This window comes from Dipodomys spectabilis, unplaced genomic scaffold, assembly GCF_019054845.1.
Source record: "Dipodomys spectabilis isolate Male_0828 unplaced genomic scaffold, ASM1905484v1 ptg000125l, whole genome shotgun sequence".
NCBI classification, from domain to species: domain Eukaryota; kingdom Metazoa; phylum Chordata; class Mammalia; order Rodentia; family Heteromyidae; genus Dipodomys; species Dipodomys spectabilis.
The window spans coordinates 1,977,773-2,003,507 of NW_024870802.1; the positions used below are offsets into that span (position 1 = coordinate 1,977,773).

Here is a 25,735-nt window from a genome sequence, read left to right on the forward strand (position 1 = left end):
GCTTTCCATAGAAGGATAAATTCATGTTCCGTAGGGTGACAAGTTCCACGTTGTGTCTACTTTTTATAAGATTGGTATTTGGTTGGCCTGGAGGACTCAGATCTTTTTTTCTGGGACATATAACAGTAACTCTTGGGATGGATGGAACACTAGCTTTTTTTAGTGTGTATTGGGGGGAGAGTTTGAACTCAGGGTCAGGGTGCTGTCCCTGAGCTCTTTTGCTTAAGGTTTGCTGTCTACCACTTTGAGCCACAGCTCCACTTCTGGTTTTCTGGTGGTTAACTGGTGATAAGTACAAATCGTTATGTCGAAAATGAACTTTATAACTTTGGTGGGGGGTGGGGAGGAGGATTGGGTGGGGGGGCGGGGGAAGGATGGGAAGGGGAAACAAAGGAGGAGGCTACGATGCTTGATAAGCAATGTACTCATTTTCTTGCCCATGTAATTGTAACCCCTCTGTACAGTATTTTCACAATTAAAAAAAAAAAAAAGAATCTCATGGAGCAGGGCGCCAGTGTCTCACGCCTGTAATCCTAGCTATTAAGAAGGCTGAGATCTGAGGATCGTGGTTCAAAGCCAGCCTGGGCAGGAAAGTCCGTGAGACTCTTATCTCCAATAAACCACTAGAAAACCAGAAGTGGCACTGTGGTTCAAGTGGTAGAGTGCTCGCCTTGAGCTGAAGAGTACAGGGACAGTGCCCAAGCCCAGAGTTCGAGCCCCACGACTGACCAAAAAAAAAAAAAAAAAAGAAAGGATCTCATGGACTTTCCTGCCTAAGCTGGCTTTGAAGCACGATTGTGAGATCTCAGCCTCCTGAGTAGATAGGATTATAGGTGTGAGCCACCACAGCCTGGCTGAAAACTAACTTTTCAGATTGGTATTCTACCCTAAATATCCTTCTGTAGAAACAGTTACTTTGGCTAGTAAATAGAAGTGGGACAGACAGAACTTCTGTGGGGTTCCATATGATGGCTGGGTAGAATTCAATTTATCTGACCAGGGTACATAACTCTTAGAACTAAATTTCAGAACTATTCTATAATATGCAAATGCCATTTATATTTCATATTGTACTTCTTTCTGTGAATGGTTTCTATATCCTTGGTGTCCAAATTAAAAAAAAATCTTATAAATAAAGAAGTATAATATATGACTGAAATTTTAGAAAAAATTACTGTTCAGGAGAATTGTTTTCTTATAGATATATATGCTTCAATTTTCAGCTTCAATAGTTGAGTGCAATAAATATGAAATATGTCCCTGTATATTTCTCATAGAAAGGGAAATTCACAGTGAAAGCTGAGGTCACCAAAAACAAACATATTTGGTGTCCCTGACCTTCTTACGTGTCCCTCTGCTCCCTCCCTTGGCAGTCTGTGTGTGGAACCAAGCAGTTTTACCCCCTGTGCCCGGGAGGGTGATTCAAGCAGCCATGTTAGCCTGGATGGCTTATCAGGGAGGAGGCAGTTAGGAAATAACGTGTCTTTGAAGGAATGTAATTTGCTTTTTGTTTGGTTTTACCAGTGTGTTCTTACTAAGGAAAGAGCAGAAGATTCCCAAATTCCCAGGCCTATCCTTTCCTAGCAAATGATTTTACTTGGAAAGAATTGAAGGAAGGGGTTGGCTATTGATGTGAGGTGTGCTTGTAAAAAGTCATGGTGTTTGGCAAGCTAATTAGGAGGAAAGGGCAATGCTCCTTAAGTAGAATAACCAAGATGACTGGAATTTTCATTCTTGGCTGTCTCTTCCAACTTCCTTGGCCCTCAGCCTGTTTGGGAAATCTTTCTGCCTTCTTTCTTGCATGAAATAAGCAAGTTGGTGCTCACATGGAAACTGGTGAGTTTATTAGGACCAACATTATTATTAAACATGAATAAGTTTTCAAAGTATTGACAGTTTAATTGTAGTTTCTTCTTTGGTTTGGTACTTTTCTTTGCTTTTCCTTCTTTAAAGAGTACTCAGAAGTTGACGTTGGGATCACTTCTTTCTACATGGCTAGAGAGAGGGAGAAGGAGAGGGTGAAAGAGGAGAGAAAGGGAGGAAAAGGGAAAAGGAGAAAGCAGAAATAGGATTTCTACACAATGATCCTTACATACAAGAACATAATGTGGAATCTGGGTTTTTTTTACTTCTTGTTATAGTACATGGACTTTCTTTGGTGTTTCTGAATCTGCAAATAGTTTACACGAAGTAATCTACTATTGGCTTCTGTGCAGGCTGCATAAAACTCAGCTCAGCTCCTGAGAGTTATGTGTGTGTAATCCCAAGACAAACAGAGGAGTGGTTGACATTCCACTCTGGAGCTGTCCGCTCTGGTTACAGGTTGGAGAAGAGCTTGGCATCTGTAGCATGTTTTTAGCTCTGGTTTAGGAATCTTAGTAATACCAGTTACAGTGACATCACATGTCCAGAATCCATGTATCTTTTTCAAGTGCAGCTTTAAACTCAAGATACCAGGAGGATTGGCTTCTCTCATTACCAGTTGCTGACAGCTCCTCTTTTCGAATGTCTGTATTTGGCTACAGATCTAGAAGTGCCATAGCAGAGATAGTCCTCGACTCCATGTCCAGAGGACGTGTCTGGGCTCAATTTGATTACCTGTATCTTCTGTGGCAAGTCTTGAATCTCAATCTCACTGAACTTTTATTTTCTCCTCTATAAAATGTGGTATTAAGTCCAAGTCAGTGAATGGTTTCATGATGTAAATGAAGTTAATTAAAAAACCAGTTCCAACCCTGTGACTAATAAACAGGAAGAAAAGGCTTTCAATCAGACAAAGCATCCTAGAAAGGCCATTGTGGAAAGTACACTTTGGGGCAGGATGTTGTAGAAAGTAAAATGTTCATGAGGGTCTTGTAAATGTTACATATGTTATTGATCAAGATGCATTGTATTCATAAGATGACATGTTGAATTGTAACCCCTTTGTACACTAAACAAAAATACAATTTAAATATTGTATATGTGTGTGCATAGGTGTAGACATGATGGGATATATATATATATATATATATAATTATTAGAAGAAGAACTTATATAATCATGGGGGACCTTTAAGAAAAAATTATGGGTCCAAAATTAGGTATAAAATAATATTTATTTAGGAAGGGAGTGACAATAATTAGTAAATACCATAAAATAAAGAATGTTGTGACATATGTTTTTTAAATGCAACACTTTCCCCTTTACATTATATTGACAACATGTGCCTTGTCATATTACAACAATTTTGTAATCTTCTCCATATATACGAAAGAAATATCACCAATCTTTCCTCTAGTGTAATTGATTGAAATTTATTTTTTGTTGTTGGTTGCTAGGATCCATAAAACAAGCAATGTACATACAGATGTACTCACTGCTTACAATTTTACATGTACAAATATAGGAATTAGGTTCAATTCCCTTTTACATAGGGCCCATTAAAAGGTAAAGTGCCTTTATGATTCTATCTGCTTCTTTATCAGGATAGGGAAACACTTTCATTTAGAACTTTCCTTCTGACCAGATGAGAAAGAATTCTGTTTCTGGTTTAAATAGGTCTGATGAGTATGAGATTATCCCCTAGGTGAGTTTTCTGTTTTGTTTCATTGGAACCCTTGTGCTTCATATACTCAGTGCCAGAGACTCTGGAGCACCTTGTAATTATGGCTGGCCTCTGGTCTGGCATTTTTGTGTCATGGCACTGTTAAAGAGTCTGAGTGTTCTTGGAAATATTTCTCTACTTGGCAAAAACTTAACTACTCATGGAAATGACTGTGAAGCCCACAACTATATTCCAGACTATTTGTCCCTAACTCAACTTCCCTTGAGATGAATTCTTCAAAAATACCTACACTCAACTGGTACCAGTAACATATAAGATGAAACCGCACCCATTAAATGGAGAACTTGGGGATGTGAGGTTCTCTAATTGTACCTGGATGGTAGCAGCTGACCACGGGGGATGGTTGAACTCTTGAAATGATCACCTTTTATATATGGTTAAGTAGAGAAACAATAAATATTTTATATAATAGGCTAAATCTTAAAATTTCTAGAGCTGGGGGCTGGGAAGGTGGCTCAGTGGTAGAGCGCTTGCCTTGCATGCCTGAGGCCCTGGGTTCAATTCCTCAGCACCACATAAGCAAAAAGAAAAAAGCCGGAAGTGGTGCTGTGGCTCAAGTGGTAGAGCGCTAGCCTTGAGCTGAAGAGCTGAGGGACAGCGCCCAGGCCCAGAGTTCAGTCCCCACGACCGGACCCAAAAAAAAAATTCTAGAATTAATTACCTTCTTCCTTGTGCCTTTTAAGTGTGATTATTTGAAGAAAATGTAAATGCCACATGTATCTCATAGTATGTTTGCACTGACAGTGCTAGTCTATAATACTCCATTTTCCTGTACTTAAAAGTCTACTAATGATGCCTTAAAGTCTTCCTGGAGTTTAGGGAGTGGTTACTTGATTTTCCCACAGGACTGAGCAAGGTTTAAAAAAAATTTTTTTTTGAGTTGAACAAAACTAAAACATAATGAATCAAAGCAGCAGACCATTCTCTTTAATGAGAGCTAGGGAAAGGAAACTTCTTGGGGATTGTTAATAAATCACACCCCAGAATACATTTTCAACTTTTAGGAAAATATTGCCCCCAAAGTTTATCTTCTGTAACTCTGCTTCCGTAGATCACAAGTCAACTGTTGCCTTCGATGTCGTTAGGCTGAAGCTTCGTGACATTGGTGTCAAAAGTTCTCTTCCTCCTTGGGACCATAAATCATAGCTGACATAGTTCTCTCAGGGACAGAGTTCCATGTTGTGATTTGTAATTGTTTCTTATTTGTGCTCCCAGAGTATAGATTGTGTCTTAACTCGTTTCTCAGGGTCAATTTTAGTATTGTTATTGCCAGTGGGCCTTGGTGAGAATATGTCATAGTTTAGGATTGATTGATGCATAAGAAAGGTTATACCAGGAAGCTGACAATAGGTTGATGACTGATCTGGTGCAAATTCTACTAATGCAATAGCATTGAAGTATGGTGGATGACAGCATGAGCCTTTCAGAGACACTGAAATGTCATCTGCTCTAGAAATAGGGCTTGTCCTACTGAGCAATGGCTTCCCAGTTCCTTGGCCTTTGCTCTATTGGCTGTTACCTAAATATATTATTATTATTATTTTTCACATACAAGATACTCAGATTCTGATTGATTAACTGTCAGATTTTGAGGCAGGCATCAAAAAGGATTGTAGTCTCTTTTGTATTTGAAATTTAGGTTTAATGATTTGAATTTTACGGTAAGGCAAAGGACAATGACTGCCTTAGACTAGAAGTTTCCATGAAAAACTGACCTCTTGACTGTCTTGGGAAATAATTCAATGAAATATATTGGTACACACACTGACGTGTAGCACTGAGTCAATACCTACAGATCTTCCCTTATACTGCATTAGATATTTCATAAAACTAGTGGCTCATATCTGTAACCCCAGCTCCTCAGAAGGCTGAGATCTGAGGATCTTGGTTTGAAGTCAGCCTGGAAAAAAAGTCTGTAACTTACATCTTCAATTAACCAGAAAAAAGCATCAAGTGGAACTGTGGCTCAAATGGTAGAGTATCAGCCAAGCCAAGAGCAAGAGGCCTTGAATTCAAGCCCCAGTACCAACACACACACACACAAGGAAAAAAATTATTAAGTAAACAACTATATTTTTTCCTATTATTCTCCTGTGTTTGTTTATCCTCAAATCACCACCATTTTCCTTCCCCTTATTCAGCCTGTGTAAACATTCCTGGGAATGTTCCTGGGAACATTCCTTCAATTCTCCACTATTCAAATCAGCCTGGTTTTCCTAATATGCATTCTGTCTATCAGTGGCCTAAAACCGCACAGACTATGGGACCCCCTGTGAACACCCCATAGTTTGACTTTGGGACGTGTGATGATATCCAGCAAGTCCTATAGGATTTTTGTCTTACCCTCTCAAGTCTTATCAATGTACTACATTTTAGTAACTGCTACAAAACATGGTACACACTGGTAGGTTCTTGTTAGGTTGGGATCTTCTGTGGCTATGCTGAGCACTGATAGGAGACGGTTCGGTTGTGAGGGAGGGAGGAGAATGATGAAAGGAGTGACATCCATCACGATGCATTGTTCTTATAAACTGATTTGTTGGATGGTAACCCCTTGAGATAAGATAATAAAAATACTATATATAAACGCAGCAGTGGTATCGCTATATTGAAACTGAACTATACAACTTGTGGGTGGGGATAAAGCACTAGGAGAGAGCGAGGGAAATGGTGACATTGTCCAAAAAGAAATGTACTCTTGGGGCTGGGAAGGTGGCTCAGTGGTAGAGCGCTTGCCTTGCATGCATGAGGCCCGGGGTTCGATTCTTCAGCACCACATAAGCAAAAAGAAAAAAGCCAGAAGTGGCACTGAGGCTCAAATGGTAGAGCGCTAGCCTTGAGCTGAAGCACTGAGGGACAGCGCCCAGGCCCAGAGTTCAGGCCCCACAACTGGACCCCACCCCCTCAAAAAATGTACTCTTTTCCTAATGTATATAACCAAAACCCCTCTGTATATCACCTTCATAATTACAATAATAAATTTTAAAAATATCCTGTGTTCTTTCTTCGAAGGCTTGAATATGAGCACACACATCCTGATAGCTAAGATGGCTTAAGTGTGTTAAGCTCCTTGTTGAATTAATTCAACACATGTTTACTTTAGGAAGTAGACCAGATACTAAAGGAAAAGAACTCAGACTTCCTTTTCTTACTACCTTACCGTGGCAGTTAAGGTACTATCATGAGGCTATGTGCCGTGTCTAGTGCTTGTAATCCTAGCTACTTGGGATGGGATGAGCATAGTTTGAGGCCATCGTAGGCAAAAAGTTACTAGGAGGCATAAAGCAGAGGGGATTATAGTCCAGGCTGGCCGAGGCATGAAAAGTAGGATCCCATCTGAAAAATAACTAAAGGAAAAAAGGGCTAAGGGCATAGCTCAAGTGGAAGAGTGCTTGTCTAGCAAATGAGAGGCTCTGAATCCAAAACTCTAGTATGACCAATAAGTAAGTTAATGAATGAATAAACACCTAAGAGTGTCTTTTGCTTAGAAATTAAGGCCATAACTACTCCAACCTTTGAAATTGCTTGAAGATTTGTGTGCACGAGTGGAATTTGTAAAGTGGCTTTTCTACTTCAGCTTATAAACTATTCCTAAGTTTGTCTTTGAGAATCTGCAAGCACTGAAGTTGGACTTGAAACTTTAACAGTCAATGATCTACAAATTTATTGTTCCCTCGGAACAACCTGTGGGTTCCCTTTGCAGCCTGTAATGAAGCAGACCTTCACATTTCCTGGTGTGACCTAGGAAAGACTGTATGGTCCACAGCCACTCAGGAAGGTCCAGCCTGATTTGCTCTCCCCACAGAATGACCAATGGCAGGCGTTGGTTGTGGATCATTTTATAGAAAATGATAGGAAATGTAAATAAGCTATGACCAATCTAAGAAATGTCTGAGCCAGGCAAACAAACCCCTACCAATATGTAATGTTCACGCTAAATTCTGGATTAGTGGCTAGTCAAGCTGATTTAGAAATAATCTCCATTGATGAATTACTCCTCTAGAGAAGCATGACAGTTACTTTTTAAAAATAGCTTATGCAGCAACAATTTAAGCTCTTATTATTTCAAGACCCTTTACAGAGAGGAAAGAAGGAAGAGGGAAGAAAGGACAAGAAAAAGAGAGATCAAGAGAGAGAGGAAGAGAGGGGGAGGGAGAAGAAGAGAGAGGGGGGAGAGAGAGGGAGAGAGAGAGGAGAGAGATGTGGTCACTGAGTAACTGGAAAAGCCTAATCACAGAATTACCAAAATCACTGTGGCAGGTGGCAGCCTAAACTTAGGAAAAGGTTCTCTATATGATTAGAAAGTCAATCCTTTCTGATCTGACTACATAAACAAAACAGGGCCTGTGCTTTTGTGACAACAGTAATAAGTCCACTGTCTGTTTTCTCAGTACTCAGGGACGTGAACGCACACTTTTACAAGGAGAATCCACACACTTCCACAGGGATAAAGATTTAGCGAGTACTTTGACTCTAAAAGAGGAGTCTAGTTCCCTCCTAGTTTGAAGCGGTGAGAAACTGCTTCTCCAGTAGAGGGCGGTGGTGCACCACTCTGCCCTTGACCCCTGCTGGGACCCTGCTGGGCTCGGTTCAGTTGGACCAACTGGTAAAGGACTTCAATTGATTAGTTCTCATTGTATACAGTCTAAATGCAGACCCAATTCAATGAGCTTTCGTAGAGTGTGTAACATGTAAAGCACAGAGTAGGTGCATTGGAAGCTTGCATGACTGAACTCTGGCTGGCTCCTGAAAGCTCCGAGGTCTTTAAGAGTCAGTCTAGAGGGACAGACTTGGTGATGCCACTGTTGGCAAAGGGAATTTAGGGAAGATAGTCTCATCTGTGAAATGGGTACAATGATGTCTCCCACTTCTTACATCCCTAGTAAAACCCAGGTCTGGTGGAAGGCACACACAGAGCCTACCAGGGGAATGTGCTATAGTTGAAGTTTGATTACTGTAGAGGCAGACTGAGATTGGAAAGGATTCAAGGAGGAAGTGACCTTTGAGCTGAATGTAGACCATGAGTAAAAACTTTCCATCCACTGGTGGAGAGTATGTTTTTACAAGAGTATAAAGGACATTCTAAGAGAGAACATGGGTTCTCCCTTTTTGTTCATTACTAAGTGTGACAGACTCATGGTACTCTACAAAAGGGTATTCCATGTGTTATAACTACTGAGATTTTCTCAGGAGTAGTATTTCTCAGTGTAGTATTTTGCTACTGAGGGATTTATAATGTCTGCATTGGTTTATGGAGTTTCTGTGAAAATTCATGAATTGAAAAGCTATAATGATATCTGATATATTTTCTATTTTAAAAATCAAGGAATAAGATAATTAATTTTTTTCTTTTGTTACACTAATGATTTGAGAGCTTCTGGATATGTAGCAGATGAAGGCATGTCATGACTAATGGTGCTGATTTGTACTTATAGAAATACATCTGGATGTATGCATGCTATGCCATCTTAAAATGTGCTTTTTATTTGTATATTGTTTGAGCTACAATCACAACCAACCATTGGTTAACAATGAAAAACAAAATGATGACGATATGAAAAATACAAGTGATCATTATCATTAAAATGTTTTAGATTCCATTTTGCAAATCTTTATTCTCAAGCTCATCAGATTTATGAGTTTTACTCATTTCATGAAAATTATCCAGTCACTTACTAGAAACATCTATGGTATCGCAAAAGCCAATATATTTTTTTAAAGAAATCTCTATTTGTCTGTCTGTCTATCTAGTGCTGGTGGTCCTAGGGCTTAAATAAAGGGCTTAGGCTCACAGTCCCTTGGCTTTTTCTCTCTCAAGACTGGCGCTCTACCACTTGAGCCACACCTTACCTTTACTTTTGGCTTTTTGCTAGAGATAAGAGTCTCGCAGACTTTCCTGCTTGGGCTGGCTTTGAACCCAAATCCTCAGATATCAGCCTCCTGAGTAACTAGGATTACAAGCATTGGCCACCAGTGCCCAGCTTAAAAGATAATATATTTGAGATTTTCTATAATTTATCATTTTTATTATTAGAAGTAAAGATATCCTTCACTGGCAACATGGTATTTAGAGAAAAGCTTTGAAAATAGGAGATTAAAATTTATGTTTTTTAGCTTGTTAACTTAAAAAAAAGGATGACAATAATAAAAATTAGCAAAAATAAAATTCTAAATATCTGTGTTGTATTATGTTTTAAAATTCAGCATTCACTTTTCCTTTGCACATGTTAGAAATTTTAATAATAAAAAGTAGACAAAATAGTATAATAAACATCAGTGTCTGTTACCCAGTTTTAATAATTGTGCACACTCAGCCATTTTGTTTTGTCTAAACTCTGGCCATGTTCGTCTTTGGCGTCATTCATTTCTAAGTCTGTTGCATAAATGACCTTGTGGGATTCTCCTCCCCTCCCCCACATTTTATTCCTAAACAGACTCCACATCTTCTTGAAATCTATAGCTTTCAGTTTGAAGATTAATTTTTTTTTCTGTCTGAGTCAACCTTCAAGCAATGTTTTTCAGTAAAGTGTACTTGGAAGGTGAGTGAAATCCCACATATATGAAATTCTCTTGTCTTGACCACAAACATGATTTACCTGGAATAGATAGCTAATTCAAAACTGTTATTGCCTGGCACCAGAGGCTCAGGTCTGTAATCCTACTCAGGAGGCTGAAATCTGATTCAAAGCCAGCCTGGGCAGGAAAGTTCATGAGACTCTTACCTCCAGTTAACCACCAGAAAACTGGAAGTGGCACTGTGGCTCAAGTGGTAGAGCGCTGTCCTTGAGCTGAAGAGCTGAGAGACAGTGCCCAGGCCCAGAGTTCAGGCCCCATGACCTACAAAAAACAACAACAAAAAAAGAATTATTACTTTTTTACCTAAAAATTTGAAAATCTTTATTCTTTTGACATCAGAGTGGCTGCCAAGACTAATACTAGCCCAAGTCCTTTCCTTCTTAATCTAATTTGGTCTCTGCTAACATGTGAGAATTTTTCTGGAGACAAGGTGTGACTCAAGTGTTTGAGTACCTGCCAAGCAAGCACAAAGCCTTGAGTTCACGGCCCGGTACTCTAGAAAAATCACTTCTCTGGCTCTTTGAAGTTGCAAATTTCCATCAGCATATGTCTTCTTGTCTTGTTTTCTTCATCCTCTTTATCTCCTGATTTGTTTCCCTTCATTCTGAACATTCATGTCTTTCTTGAAGTCTGAAGACTTTTGTCATTTTTTTTCCCCTCAACAGATGGGTGTTGAATCTTCTTGGTATTTTTCCTTGACATTTTTTTAACCTGTCTGTTGAGGTTCTTTTTTTTTATTTTCAGGCTCATTTTTAATTTTCCCAAATTAATGATTTCTCTTTTAATTCATTTCCATTTTAACTTTATAGGCACACTGTGTTTTAAAATACCTTAAAGGATAGCAGTTTGAATTCCTGTTTAATTTCCATCGCCTAAATGCTTTTGATTTCTGTAAGGAGCTTAGTTTCTTTATATATAATAATGGATTTGTAGGGGGCTTAATGGGCAGGTTTCCATTTGAAGGGTTAATGCCAGTTCCTAACTGGTATATTTTTCCTCTACAGTTGTGTTGTTTTGCATATTAAAGAGATTTCCAAACTATAATCTTCCATCTGTATTAGGTTATAGCTATCTAAAATCATTTTTATTTTATGGTACTTCACATAAACCAAATGGCATGGCTGAAGTGATACTTCAAGATCTCAAGGAAGATAATGGAATTTTATACTGACATGAAAAAATTTTGAGAACCAAGCTCCAAAGTTGGTGCTATAAAGAATAACTAATTACAGGAAATGAACATGAGGACTGTCTAGTAAACCCAGTGCTGGGCATGGGCTTGCTTCTCCATGGCAAATGTAGCTTCACATTTGTCCTCCTCTGTTTCTGGTGTGACATGGTTTAGATACCTCTAAACACAGAAGACGTGCTTTGTTTTGTAGAAGCCACTTGCACAGACTGCCTAAGAGGAGCAAGGTGTAGCAGGTTCTGGCTCTGCAGGTTTCTCTCTGCAGGTGGATGGCCTTAACTGCCTGCAGCCCCCGCCTCAGGTTGGGTGTGCCTCAGGAGGCTTGTCTGCCTCTGTGTCCTCACTCTGCTGGGCTAGGTCAGCTGTTCGGGAAGCCCCATGCCAATTCCTGAAGGCTGATCCCAGCCAGCATTTGCCCCAGGCCTGGAGAGAGAGAGGGCCTGCCAGCTGCCAAACTCACGTTCTTCATTCCAGTGTGTACTTTTTAGTAATTGTTCATGTTTCTGATTCAGACTGTTTTATAAGTGCCACTTGAAGTTTTAAAAAAAGCCTCCTGGGACTGGCCTTATATAAGCTGTGAGGAGTAGGGGTGGGGAGAAAAAATATAATTGTGCTGGTGTATAAGGAGGTAGAGAGGTTTTTCTCTGAGAGAAAAGAAAGAGAAGGGGAGGAGTGGATTTTGTGTCTGACCACCAACTCCATTCTTTCCTCCTCTTCTAGCATGCTCTTTCTTGAGTCATGAGTCTTAAGACCTACTGACTGTTCTGAGTTCTTGTTTCTTTGGAATCCAGAAGTAGACAAAAAAGTTTTGGCATAGTCCTGAGACTTAATAACAGCCAAAGAAAAGATCCATTCTATTATGAGTTGAATTGTGTATCACCACCCCCCTTCTAAAATTCGTGTGTTCTAGTTTTACATTCCTCTATCTCAAGATGAGGTTGCATTTGTAACTAGGGCTTATGAAGAGATTGCTTATTTAAAATGGGTGGGATCATTAATACTGGTCTCATAGGTTTTCTTTGTGGTTTATTTATTTGTTTGTACTGTATGTTTGAACTCAAGACTTTGTATATGCTAGACAAGTGCTGTACCACTTGAGCTATACTTCTAGCACTTTGTTTTATTTTTGCTTTTAGTTTATTTAGTTGCTTTAGTTTATTTTTAGATAGGGTTAAGGTTTTTGTCTTTGCTAGGGATGGCTTTAGATATAACAATCCTCCCATTTATGCCTCCCATGTAACTAGGGTTACAGGTATGTGTCAAATATACCTGATCTGTGACCTGTGTTCTTAAAGGAAGAAACCTAAGCTAGGCACTGGTGGCTCACATCTGTAATCCTAGCTACTCAGGAAGCTGAGATTTGAGGATCACGGTTCATAGCCAGCCCAGTCAAGAAAATCTGTGAGACTCTTATCTCTAATTAACCACCAGAAACATGGAAGTGATGCTGTGGCTCAAAATAGTAGAGTGCTAGCCTTAAGCAAAAAGAGCTTAGGAACGGCATCCAGGCCCCTGAATTCAAGTCATGACTGATGAAGAGGAGGAGGAGGAGGAGGAGAAGAAGAAGGGGAGGAGGAGGAGGAGGAGGAGGAGGGAGGGGGAGGGGGAGGAGGAGGAGGAGGGGAGAGGAGGAGCAGAAGAAAAAACCTGGAATCACACCAGCAGGGGAGGGAAGGAGAGGGGGGAGAGGGGAAAGAGGGCAAAGGGGAGAGGAGAGAGAGACCAGGTAAGTATATGCAATGAAGGACACCATGAGTGGGACACAGTGCAGTTAGTTATCTTCAAGCAAGGAAAGAGGTCTTCAAAGAAAACAAACCTGCTAACTGTGCATCTCGACTCCCAGCCTCCAGAACTGCATCAGAATCAATGATTGAAGCCACCAAATCTGTGAGATCTTATAGCAGCTCTAGAAAACAACAACAATATTTTTGTTTGTTTATTTTTGTGCAGGTCCTGGGATTTGAACTCAGGGTCTAGGTGCAGTCCTTGAGCTTTTGTGCTCAAGGTTGGTACTCTATCACTTGACCCACAGCTCCATTTCTAGCTTGTTGGTGGTTAATTGGAGATAAGAGTCTCATGGACTTTCCTGCCTGGGCTGGCTTCAAACTGTGATCCTCAGATCTCAGCCTCCTGAGTAGCTAGTAGCAAGTGTGAGCCACCTACGTCCAGCTACTATAGTATTTGGGCCCTATTTCTTCCATCCCTTTCTTAGTACTGGGGATTTAACCCAGGCCTCATGCTTGTGCTCCACTCCCCTGACTTAGACCAGATCTATTTCTGACTTTCCCCTAGTTGCTCTCTGCAGAGACAAAGGAGAGAAGTGTGTACTGGTCCCTGAGCAAGAAGCACTGATTACTGCTTCTAAACCCTCTTTCTTCAACTCTCTGTATATACTAGGGCTATCAAGGAAAGATGTGAACTAATCTTGCTAAATTCTGAACAATGTAGATAGATTTCAAACTTGGATAGAGAATCAGGGAAACTGTAATTAGGAGAATTTCACAGGCATGCCAGAGTAAGATTGTGTAGGATGTTAGCTGAGGCATGTTGATAAGGACCAGTTGCCACAAGCTGATGGCACAATGGCAATAACAATCTGGAATTTCTGGTTTGCCAAGGAATCTGGCACTCTACTAGGCTCTTGGGTTCAGAAATCAAAATTTGCACCCCCCACATACTTTGGCTGTGCACAGCTTCATGAACAAGAGTTCTTTTTTCTATTGCATGTGGGTATTCATATCTCCTTGAAGTTCTTACTTAATCATTGCCATTTCTAGCAGCATAATTCTTTAACTTAAAAATGTATAGAATCCTAGCAGGCCCAGTTCTGGCCTGAGTCTTAGGCCAGAGACTTTATATAGTTTGTTCACTTGCTGGGTCTGTTTTCCTTTCCTTAAAAGGGGTCTACCTACCACGCCCTACCTTGTAGGAAGATAGTTTGATGGGGTTTAAATGTGGAGAAAGAATGGACTTCTTCCATGCAGCATGGATTTGGGAAAGTGATGCAGCTTCTCTGAGCCTCAGTATTTTCATTTCCACATGAGATTTCAAAGCATAGTGTAGGGTTAAATCAGACTCTAAGCATGCACGTCATTAATCCCATCATCTTCATTTGGCAGGGTTCTTGCTATTACGCTGTCCCTAGCCTCTCTGTGTACTACTTTAAACATGCTTAAGGTGCTAGCAATAACACCCTCCTTTCACCTATCAAGGAGAATAAAGGCTGGGATGGAAGGAGCTCCAGTAGTGGACCTGGATACCTGATGGATGAGGACAAGGGCGCATGCGTCAGGGCCTGGATGCTGGATCTAGGGAGAGCACCCACATGGGTGCGTTGCTTGGGGCCTGTGGCTGTTTGAAACCTTGCTTGGACATTCGCTCTGAAACCAGGCCCCTGTCCTTTCTCTCATCTGGCCTGCCTTTTCCTCCTTTCTCACATGAAAGGATTGAATAGGATGGGAGTTTTTCCATATACGTTTATTTTTAGCCATGGAACACTTTCATCAAATGGAGGGTTCTCCGCAAGTCCGGAAAGGAATGCACTGGAACTGATTTTTTTTTTCTTGTAGGAGTTTAGAAAGATGTAGAAAGCTTCTTAAGGCAGCCACCAAGTGCATTCTGCTTCTGATTATTCCTTCTAGCTCTAGAAGTCCATGTAAACCCCTCTACTTCATGGCATCCATGGACACTGTTTGTGCAGTGTCTCCCAGCTCTACCTCCAGGGAGCACTTCCCCCTGAGGAACAGTGATCGTGCTCTATAGACCCAAGTTCAGGTTCCTGCCCTTCTGCCTATAAGCTGTGACCTTGACAGTGTTTGCTTTCCCTTTCAGTTTAGTTTCCTCATCTGTGAGAGAGAAACTAATAACAGTCCTCACTCCTAATTGCTATGAAGAATAATTGATAGATGTGAGACGTGTTTTATTTTCCATAGCCCCTGGGCCAGAATAACTTTGTAAAAACCTATCCTTTTTTTGGGTGGCAGCAGTAGATGATAAAACAGTGATTTGGATAAGCCTCAGTCAAGGTGGTAGATTCTCACTCCTTCCCCATCCTGCCTGTTTGTTGTTGAATATGGAGTCCAGTGTGCTAGAGATTTTGTTTCAGATTTGTCTTGACAAAACTAGACCCCCCCCAAACAAAAGGAGAAAAGAAAAGAAATGAGAAGGAAGGAAGGGAGGAAAGGAAGAAGAGAGTGGAGATGGAGGAGAGAGAAGAGGAATGAAAGGAAGAAAAGAAGACAGGAAGGGAGAGAGGAAGGGAGAGAAAGAAGGAAGAAGGAATGAAAGAAGGAAGAAAGGAGAAGGAAGGAAAGAAGGAAAGAGAAGAAAGGAAGGAAGAAAGGAAGGAAAGAAGGAAGGAAGGAGGAAAGGAAGGAAGGAGGGAGGGAAAGAGGGAGGGAAGGAAAGAAGACAGAAAAGTAGAGAAATAGGAGTCAGTGGCCTATTTGATAGATTTGGGAGAGTTTGGCGATTTGCCTGGGATCATTGGTAAGTTGGTACTAGGGCCCGGACAAGAAGCTGGGTCTCTGCCTCTTCCTGGTAGTCAGCGGGTGGCACTTCCTGTCTACACTTGCCTGCTGCCCTGAGCAGCGGTCACCAGGGGAGAGAAGAAGTTGTGTGCTAGGGCCACCCTTTCTCTCTGCAGCCCTGGCACAGAAGGGCTTTCTTTGTATATGAAATTAATTCAGGAGAATTGCATGAATACAAAAAAATGATTTTTGATTCAGATAAGAACATTTCCCTTACACTACAGACTTCAGCATTTAAACATTTTGCAGAAAGCATAAACAGGCTGTGGGTAAAGGCTAATTCTGAGGTATACAATGGCTATATGCAAAAGGAATTGGTAATATCGTAGTAAAGTTCATAACATTTATTTGCCAGTCAAAACCGATTTCATGGGCTATGTCCAGGAAGCAATAAGCAGAAACCAGGTCCGGTAGCAGAGAGATAGTTGTAAGCTACAAAGACTGCTTTAGTTTAGGCTCTGTTTAAAGGTCTGGTCATTTTAGTTTTGCAGCTCTCCTCTCCAGTGAGATCTCATAACTGGGCTTTGGCTGGGGCTAGTTACCTGGACTTTCATAGTAGCATCATTGGAACCCAAGTGAAAGGGAAATGGCCCATTAGCACTTCACTTTTTTCCCCTGTGTCTTTCTAGATAAGGTCTAGAAGGTTCTTCTTTATTGAATATGACCTTTTAAGAAATTTAATTTTCATCTTCCCCAGAGGAATCATTTTTCTTAGGGAATTCAATTTGCTTCACATTTCTGTCTCTTTCGCTTAGTTTAAAAAATGAGACCAGGGCCTTGTGAAAGTGTCATTATGGTATCTGCTATTTTTCACTCATAAACCATCATAAATTAGGTTCTGGTCAGCCTCACCTCCTGTTCTGTAATTGAAAAGCAGATCTGGGCCTGGGCTTTGACCATGATCTGTTGTCAGATGAGGTGTTTGCCCGTGTACCCAGGGTACAAGCATCTCTGTGCTCCATACTTCACCTGCACACAGATCCTTCAAGTAGCAAAACCGGGCATCACCAACAGCACAATTGTCCCCATACATTCTGTCCAGCCTAGGACAAGTTCCTCAGTTCTCCTGGCTTTAAGATTTCTCATCTTTCAAATAAGAAATTGTCTCTAAAATCCTTCCTTCCTTTCTCCTTTCTTAGAGATGAGTTCTCTGAACTGCTCGGTGGTGAATGGTTATGCTAAGCTTGAAGCATCTCTAGTCAAATATGCTTAGACAGATTTTTCTTATCTTATGCATCTCACTTACACAGCACACCTGCATTTTAAGTCCCTGGTTAAGAAACTTGTTGAACAATGTTTAAGCAGACATTTTCAAATACATGTCAATATACACAATAGAAAGCCCTTTATGTGTTAGGTATCTGTCTATCATTTCCTGTGAGGGCTTCCTTGGAGTAAGACTTCAGAAAGGCTTCTTTCTGCTCCTGGTCTAAAGGAACATACAGATATGTCTGATGTTGAGAAGACAAGTAACATTACCATTTAATTCATGAATAGTTCTGAGTTGTAAGTAGCTGGGTTCTTGGTTCTAATAAATTACCAAGCAAACAATGTCTAGTTCAACTAACAACTCAGACTTGGGGACTACAATTAGAGATTCTTTTGCTAGATACCAGTGGCTTGCACCCATAATTCTAGCTACTCAGGAGGCTGAGATCTGAAGATTGAGGCTCAAAGTCATCTGGGTAGAAAAGCTTATGTGACTCTATCTCCAAAATAAGCATTACTTGATTGGTAATAAAGTTTCAAAATTGGATCACTCTAAGAGGGCAGCTTCTCTGCCTTCCAAAAGATAAGGATACCATGCTTTTTAACCTAGCCACCTTTTTTTAGCCTTAGAAAGTAGTTGAAACTCTGTGCTTGCTTCTTCCCTCTTTCATTTAAAATTAGATAGGAATAATAATTTGAGACAATTAATAATTTAAGAAATTATGAAAAATTAGTTCCCATTACATTTTAAGAGAAGGCTAACAAGAATTCTTAAAAATATATAACTTTAAAAGACTTGGGGGTGGGAAGGTGGCTCAGTGGTAGAGCACTTGCCTTGCATGCCTGAGGCCCTGGGTTCGATTCCTCAGTACCACATAAGCAAAAAGAAAAAAGCCGGAAGTGGCTCTGTGGCTCAAGTGGTAGAGTGCTAGCCTTGAGCTGAAGAGCTGAGGGACAGTGCCCAGGCCCAGAGTTCAGGCCCCACGACCGGACCCCCCCCCCAAAAAAAAAGACATGTTCCAGCCAATCACAGTGGCTCACATCTGTAATACTAGCTACTTGGGAGACAGAAAAGTCCTCAAGACTCAGTCTCATCAGAAAAATACTGGCCATGGTGGCAAAAACCTGTCATCCTAGCTACAAACAGGAAAGATAAATTAGGAAGATTGCAGTACAGGTACTTGCCTGGGCAGAAAATGAGACTATTAAAAAAGAGAAAAAAAAGGGAGTGTGGTCAGGTGCTGGTGGCTAACTCCTATAATCCTAGCTACTCAGAAGGCTGAGACCTGAGGATCATAGTTTGAAGCCAGACCAGGCAGGAAAAGTCTGAGAGACTTATCTCTAATTAACCACCAAGAAGAAGTGGAGCTGTGCCTTAAGTGGTAGAATGCTGACTTTGAGTAAAACAGCTTAAGGACAGTGCTCAGACCCTAAGTTCAAGTCCTAGGATACACATGTGTGCACACACACTCTAAATAAATAACCAGCACAGAAAAAGATCTGGAAACACGGCTGTCAGTGGTAGGGCACATGCCTACCAAACACTAGGCCAGGGTTCAAACCCCATGATGGACTTCTGTTTTATTCCTGTGGTAAAACTTCCCAAGACACGGACAACAGCAAAATCAAACATTAGGGTAAGATACGTAATCACTGTGGTGAGAATCCTAAGCAGTAGCATAATCAGATTTCAATAAGTGCGACTGGCCTTTTGGGAAGTTAACACGTGACAGCTCCGCAGACGCCAAGTGTTTTATCAATGACCATCCAGTTGTGATCCTCTAGCACCAGGTGCTGCTGCCAAGTCAGGAGGACATTATCAGAGGCACTGAGTTCCAGGGCGTGGCCCTGACCAGGGAAGACCTAGGTGACCCTTGAGTAGAGCTGTCCACAGGAACGCCTGCAAAATAAAACACGGAGAGAAGGAGAGTTCACCAAACTTTGTTTTTAATCAGTGTGTTCAAAATAATTCTCTCCTCCCCCATTGGATAGATTATAGGCTTCCATTAAATTAATATTTTGGATCGGATGGCCTTGGTTATTGGGAAACTAAATATTCTACTCATACAATTAAAATAATAATGCTGACCCCAGCATTTTTGACTCATGGCTGCAATCCCTACTTATTCAGGAGGCTGAGATCTGAGGATCCTGGTTTAAAGTCAGCCCTAGCAGGACAGTCTGTGAAACTCTCATCTCCAATTATCCACCAAAAAGCTGGAGGTAGAGTTCTGGCTCAAGCGGTAGAGTGCCAGCCTTGACCAAAAAAGCTAAAGAGACAACATCTAGACCCTGAGTTCAAGCCCCTGAACAAAAAAGAAATGATATCTATCTGTTGGGCAATGCTTATACCTGAGATTGAGAAGATTTTTCCTGTCTCTTCCCATCTAAACTGTGGCTGTATAACTCTTCCTATAGACACAATTCCTGGTATTCAGAAATAACTGGGAGAAGAGCTGTGTTCTAGGTGACAGGGAATCCAACCCATCACCAAGACCTAAAGAAAATAAGTATCTCTTTCCTGATCCTCTTGGTTTGAGATCATTCTGTTCAGCCACTGTGTACCTAACATAAAAGGGCTCAAAGTCCAGGCTCCGTCTCCACGGGCACTTTGTCAGGAAATAGTTCCAACCATGACGAGGAGGCTGATAGGGGAAAAAAATCCTCTCCAAGTTATAGTATTTTTTTTAATCCTAGTACTAAAAAACAACAGTTATAATAAAAAGCCCATCTGGTCTAGATAATTCATTAAGGGGGAAAAGGAGGCTGGTGAGAAATCAGTCCTTGTCTTTCTGTGTCTCACGTGTCTGAGTTATTGTGAAATGCAAGGAACCAAAATCTGGATTCTGCCTCATGCAGAGGGGAGAAAATCCCAGGAACTCTTGGCAAGTTTGAGCAGCAGCTTCCCAAGAAGACCGGACATTTTCTTAGCTGTGGCATGAACGAACCGATGGCCTCTCACGCGTGGCCTTGGAATGGATTGGAGATGGGGTGGGGAGGAGATGGGGCTGAGGGTTCTGTAGGTAAGGAAGGAGCTGAAATCACACAGGAAACTCCTCATTTTTCCTGATCTGGCTGTGGCACACCCACTGGTCCACACCCCTCCCTGAGTCTAACTCAGCCCACAAACTCCTGGGAGGAGCCAGGCCCAGCCTTTCCTCCTAGGAGTAGACACAGCCCTTCAGCACGCCAGCAGTCAGTGAAGAAGAGCTGGAACCCTAGTGCCTGGTACATGTTCATAACTTGCCAACACTGAGCCCATGGACCCTCATCACATTGCTGAAGACTACAAAGGTTTGACTCTTCCTTTTGTAAACACGCTTTAGAGACTGTTTGGGGTAAGGGCCACCTGTTCAAAGATGAGCAAAGCTGCAGAGCTTTTCCATTGGCTAACCTCATCTTATTATAATATAATAATATAGTGTTTATTATAATGCTTGTGGCAGTAGGTTAACATGATAATCTACTTATGTGTGTAGTGCATATTTGTATGAAATGCATCTAATTTATATGTTTGCTGATATCATTAGTAGAATAGGATGGCAAATGTGACATGGCTAGTAGAAGGAGCCCACTTTAGTTTAACCAGTTCCAGGTAGGCAGGTCCATCTTCTGGGCTCTACAAAAGACATCTTCTGAGTGGCTGAGGGAAAACACCTGTAATCTTGTGGTGTTCATATACTATCCTCAATAATACTTCCCCTACAACTACACTGCAGCGGAGTGTTCCCTGGGGATGCTGGCTTCCAGAGTCACCTAGCGCATCTGCAGCATCCCCAGGGACTTTCAGCCAATAACACATCCACTAGACAGCCACAGAGGCAGCCTGGCACAGTCTTGCAGACAACTGCACTGGTACCTGCAGTCTGTAGTGGTGACTTCTGATTCTTTTCCTATTTGGACTCCTTAGGATAAGCAATGTGCCTTATTTTGGTCTCTGGAGGACAGGCACATGTAGCCCTACAGAAAGCATATGGGCTTTATGCCCAGCCACCTTTACTTCCAGTGGCTCTGCTCAGTGTCCCAACACCTCCAGCAAGCTTGGCTTATGCCTTCCTCTCAGCGCTCAGAGGACTGAGGAGTCTGACTTTGCCACACTTCACATGTGCATACTTGTCAAGAAGTTAGAAGGAATTCAAGGTTGGCACACTGTAGATGATGAATAATTCATGGTGGCTTTTTTGTGCTATAAAATTCTCAAGTAAATGAACATTCTTTTCAAGACTGTGCTAATTTTAAAAATCCAGTAATGTGGGTTTTGTATTTTTTTATTGACTGATCTACCCTAGACATTTACTGGAAAAAAGTTGGCAAGAATCACAGTAATAAAATTTGAAGCTGACAATGGCCATATACTGGCAGTAGGCCAAGACTCTGTCCCAACTTTTTCTCTCCCTCATTCTTTCTACGGTAATGTTACCACCTGATGTTTACAGAAGATTCTTGTCTGGGTCTTCCTCAAAGATAGAATCTGAATCTTAATAACAGCACACTACATATTTACATTTCATAAGTGTACAGTAGTACATTCTATGATTTTCTGTGTGAAAGGGTCAAAATGATTAAACTAGCTTATCTCAACTTCTCTCTGGGTCTCTATGTAACTCCAAGTAATATTTAAATATATAACTTATGCATATGTAACATTTAAGTATACATGATATTTAAATATCTGTAAAGAGAACTGTACATTTATTAATTTAAAATGAATTTGAAATCCCTTTTGTACTGTACAGAGAGTGGAATTTTGTTTTGGTTTCCAGGAAACTGAAGACAGGCTTTGGAAAATTTTACATGATAAAGAGACTATAAGTAAATAAAGTAAGCCATCCGTTCGATTATATTTTTAGAGGCCAAATCAGAAAGGAAAACTTTCTTGTTTTTGACTACTCTCATCCTTTCTACTCATGGCATATTTAGAAGGTATTTGGAATCTTTCCACTGGCTGCCAGCTGGGATCTGCAGAAAGTATCTCTAGAACTCCCGACAGTTGACTTGAATCTCAGTCATAATTAAATCGGAATCTGGCAAATTATTTCAAGACTCAAGAACAGGTTACACCTTATGTTTAGAACATAAGGGATTTCACTGTTCTGCATTTTTAAACCATTTACTCTCTCTGGGGAATATTGGCAATACATTTTAATTAATTTTTTTGATGGAGGGATACTTTGAGTCAAAACCAATCTGACCATGCTTAAATTTTATTTATTATTTTTGATGGCTGGATAAGCACCAACATTACCAACCATCTGCTAACCCATCCCTTTATTAATGAGTAGCTCAGCATGCCCCTTCTCTTCGAGCACACCTTGAAAGCACTAGTAGTTCGATGACTGTCAATTTAAGACTTTGGGACAGGAGCTTACTGCTTCTGCTCTAAAGGAGATACTTGAGCTAGAGTTTGCAGACAATTAACAGTGATCTAGGCCTCTCAAATATCCATGCTTCTATTTTATATTAAAATCTGACTTCTGGTATTAGGTCTCCATCATAAACATTTTTTAAAGGTTGGGGTGAGAGCCAGGCTAGTAATCAGAAGATTGGGACTTAATAAGACTTACGGATAAGTGTCATATAGAAAGGGGCGGGGGATGCAACATACTCATTTCATGCTTTTGGGTTTTGTGAGAGAAAATGGAAACGCTGGACAGGTTTTTCTGCTTTCAAAGTCACAGCTGCTTCTGCAAATGAGCTCTGCCACAGTGGGTGACCGCAGGTCAATTAGAGCATGACATTGGCAGGAACATGCCTGAGGAGTGGCAGCAGGCAGCAGCCTGGTGTGGGGAGCACTGGGTTCCGAGAAACAGCCATCAACATGAGAGACTTAGTCTCAGCTCCCCGGTGGTGATGGTCACCCACTGCCCAGGCTTGTGACTTTCCCAGGGCACCTTGTAGACATTCATGGAGCAGAAACTCTGAGCCTGGCATGGCCCTTCTTTAGAACCTCATACGTGGGAAGCACACCCCATGCCGATGTGGGAGTTGAAGCAGAAACTCTTCACAGAGGTTAACGATACACATCACTCTTGGACAGTGCATAGTGGAGTGGGAAATCCCTCTTTATATTTTTAAATGATGTAAGTGATGCATTATCTTTGCTTTGCTTTGCTTTTTTCTCTTTATGCCAGTCCTGAGGTATGAACTGAGGACCTGGGCACTATCCCTGAGCTTTTGTGTTCAAGGTTAATACTCTACCACTTGAGCCACAGCTCTACTTCCAGCATTTTTGGTGGCTAATTGGAGATGAAAGTCTCACTGATTTTCCTGACTGGGCTGGCTTTGAACCATGACCCTTAGACCTCAGCTTTCTGGGTGGTTCAGGATTATAAGCATGAGCCACTGGTACTCAGTTTATCCTTACTTGTCTTACTGAAGGTGGTGCTTGCTATGTGAACACCCAATTGCACAGCAACAGTAATAATCATCTAATCAGCCATTTCCCTTCATTGACTCTTGGCTTCACTCATGACTTTTTTTTTAAACTTTAAAGTCATTCTCTCATTGTAGCTTCACCAGAAGGATTCCTCTCCACTTGCTATAGAGTCCTTCCTGGACTTGGCACTAGAACTATTCATTAACATTCTGCTTGCTATAATTAACTTACCAAGCACTTCTTAGCAGGTGGCAGGTGCTGGACCAGCTACTGTTCAGAATGAATCTCTATCATTTAGAATTGACCAGCTCCTTTGGCATGTATGCCATAGGTGCACTGCCCAGCCAGCTGACAGGAGACATTAAGGAAAGACCTGGGCAGGGCCAAGAATGGAGATTGAGAATGGAATGGAAGTATAGGAGAATGCATGTTCACCTACAGAAGTTAGAATGCCCACTGGGTGAGGCTTGGGGCTCCCTGGGACTAGGTGACCCCTATAATTGAAAAGGGGCACCATGGGCCACTTCTCGCTTATCTTCCCAATGGGTACCTTTTGTCCTCCGGAGCATCTTTCTGACTCTGCACACTCCCAGAATCACAGAAGACTATGGACGTATTTTCCCCTTGATAACATGACTGTTTTATTTGTGAATTTCAAGGTTACTTCTATTACAAATGCATAATAAGGACTCGAAGGAGGGCCTACTCCTTTTGGATATAAGAGACTAGTTAATTACTTGAGCTCTAGAGGCAGAGATTTATTTCAAACTGCAGCTTTGATACCTAGTAGTTGTGTCACCTAAGGCAAGTTTCTTATTTTCTATATACCTCAGTTTCTACATCTATTCAATGGAGGTAACAATACTATCTGTTGTTATAAGCATGAAGATCAAATGAGGATATTTATAAGATTTATTGCACAATGCTTCACCTGTAATAAATGAGTTATATAATTCATAATTGTAGTCCAGTTAAAAATCCTGATTCTTGCAATTTATTTATTTATTTAATTTTATTTGTTTCTTATTATACTGGTACTGGGGTTTCAACTCAGGGGCTGGGCACTGTGTCTTAGCTTTTTTCACTCGAAGCTAACACTTTGCCACTTGATCCACAGCTTCACATATGACTTTTTGGTGATTAATTGTAGATAAAGAGTCTCACTGACTTTTCTGCCTGGGCTGGCTTCAAACCTCAATCTTCAAATCTCAGCCTCATAAGTAGCTACGATTACAGGTGTGTGCCACCAGCGTGCAGCTCTTGAAAATTATTTATATTGTTGAATAGTCCTTGAAAATCTGAAGCCTTCATTCTAGTTTGCTTATTGTTATGTGTGATTTATTTGTTTTATAGAAATCATACAAGAATGAGCTTTCATTGTAAAAAACAACTTCAATCAATGCATGAAAGGCAAATCTCTCTCTGACCAATATCTGGGCCTAGCAGGTAGCTACTCTTGCCACTTTGATTTTAATCAATATAGTACTAGTTTTAAGAGTAAATAACTTCTTCTCCCATGAAGAGGGGACGAAGGAATGAGAAATCCAAAGAAGTATGGAGTTTTTCTGGCCTTGACTTCCTAAGATAATCAAAAGTGTGTCCCTTCTGTGACTGAATGTTGCTTTTTTCTTATGGAGACTTTTTAAAAGTAGGTTAAAAAAGTGGTAATCTATTGAGAGGTCTAAGATATTTGTAATTTGATCTGTTTGATGAGAAATTAAATAAGAAGAAATATCTTGTAATCTTTTAAGGACAGAAGTCAACATACTTTTCTATAAAGTCCCAGATTGTAAGATTTAGGGTTTTACAGGATTAATGGTGTGTGCTGCCACCACTGCTGCTTCCTTTGATGCTTTTCTCTTCTTCTTCGACTAAAAAATGAACCAACCAAACAAACAAACAAAAGTATGCTAAATTCAAAAACCTTAGTTGAGCACTGTGGCTTATACCTCTTAATCTTAGCTACTTGGGAAGCTGAAATTAGGAGTATAGCCTGGAAAAAATGCTTGTGAGACCCCATCTCAACCAAGAAAAAGCTGGGTTCAGTGATATGCATTTGGCCTCCTAGCTATGTGGGAAGTATGACTAGGAGGATAATGGTGGGTAAAAAGGCAAAAAGTGCTGGGGGTGTGGCTTACGTGGTAGAACACTTGCCTAGCAAGTCTTTGAGTTCAAAAAGTTATCCAAAAGTGTTTTAAATCCATTATTATTGCCTTAGGGTCTATATGAAAGCAATGTGTGGGCAGACT

General features: G+C 40.8%; 1 protein-coding gene across 2 annotated transcripts in view; it reads left to right on the forward strand.

Annotated features, from left to right (window-relative positions):
- Ablim1 (actin binding LIM protein 1) overlaps positions 1-25,735 on the forward strand; it is a 257,300-nt gene that overhangs the window by 44,099 nt on the left and 187,466 nt on the right. The window contains exon 1 of one of the 2 annotated variants that reach the window (XM_042689465.1): positions 20,388-20,404. The exons of the other annotated variant lie outside the window; for it this stretch is intronic. The gene's annotated coding sequence lies outside the window, so the exon portion shown is untranslated. Of the gene's footprint in view, positions 1-20,387; positions 20,405-25,735 lie in introns of those variants that run through there. 2 annotated transcript variants of the gene reach the window in all.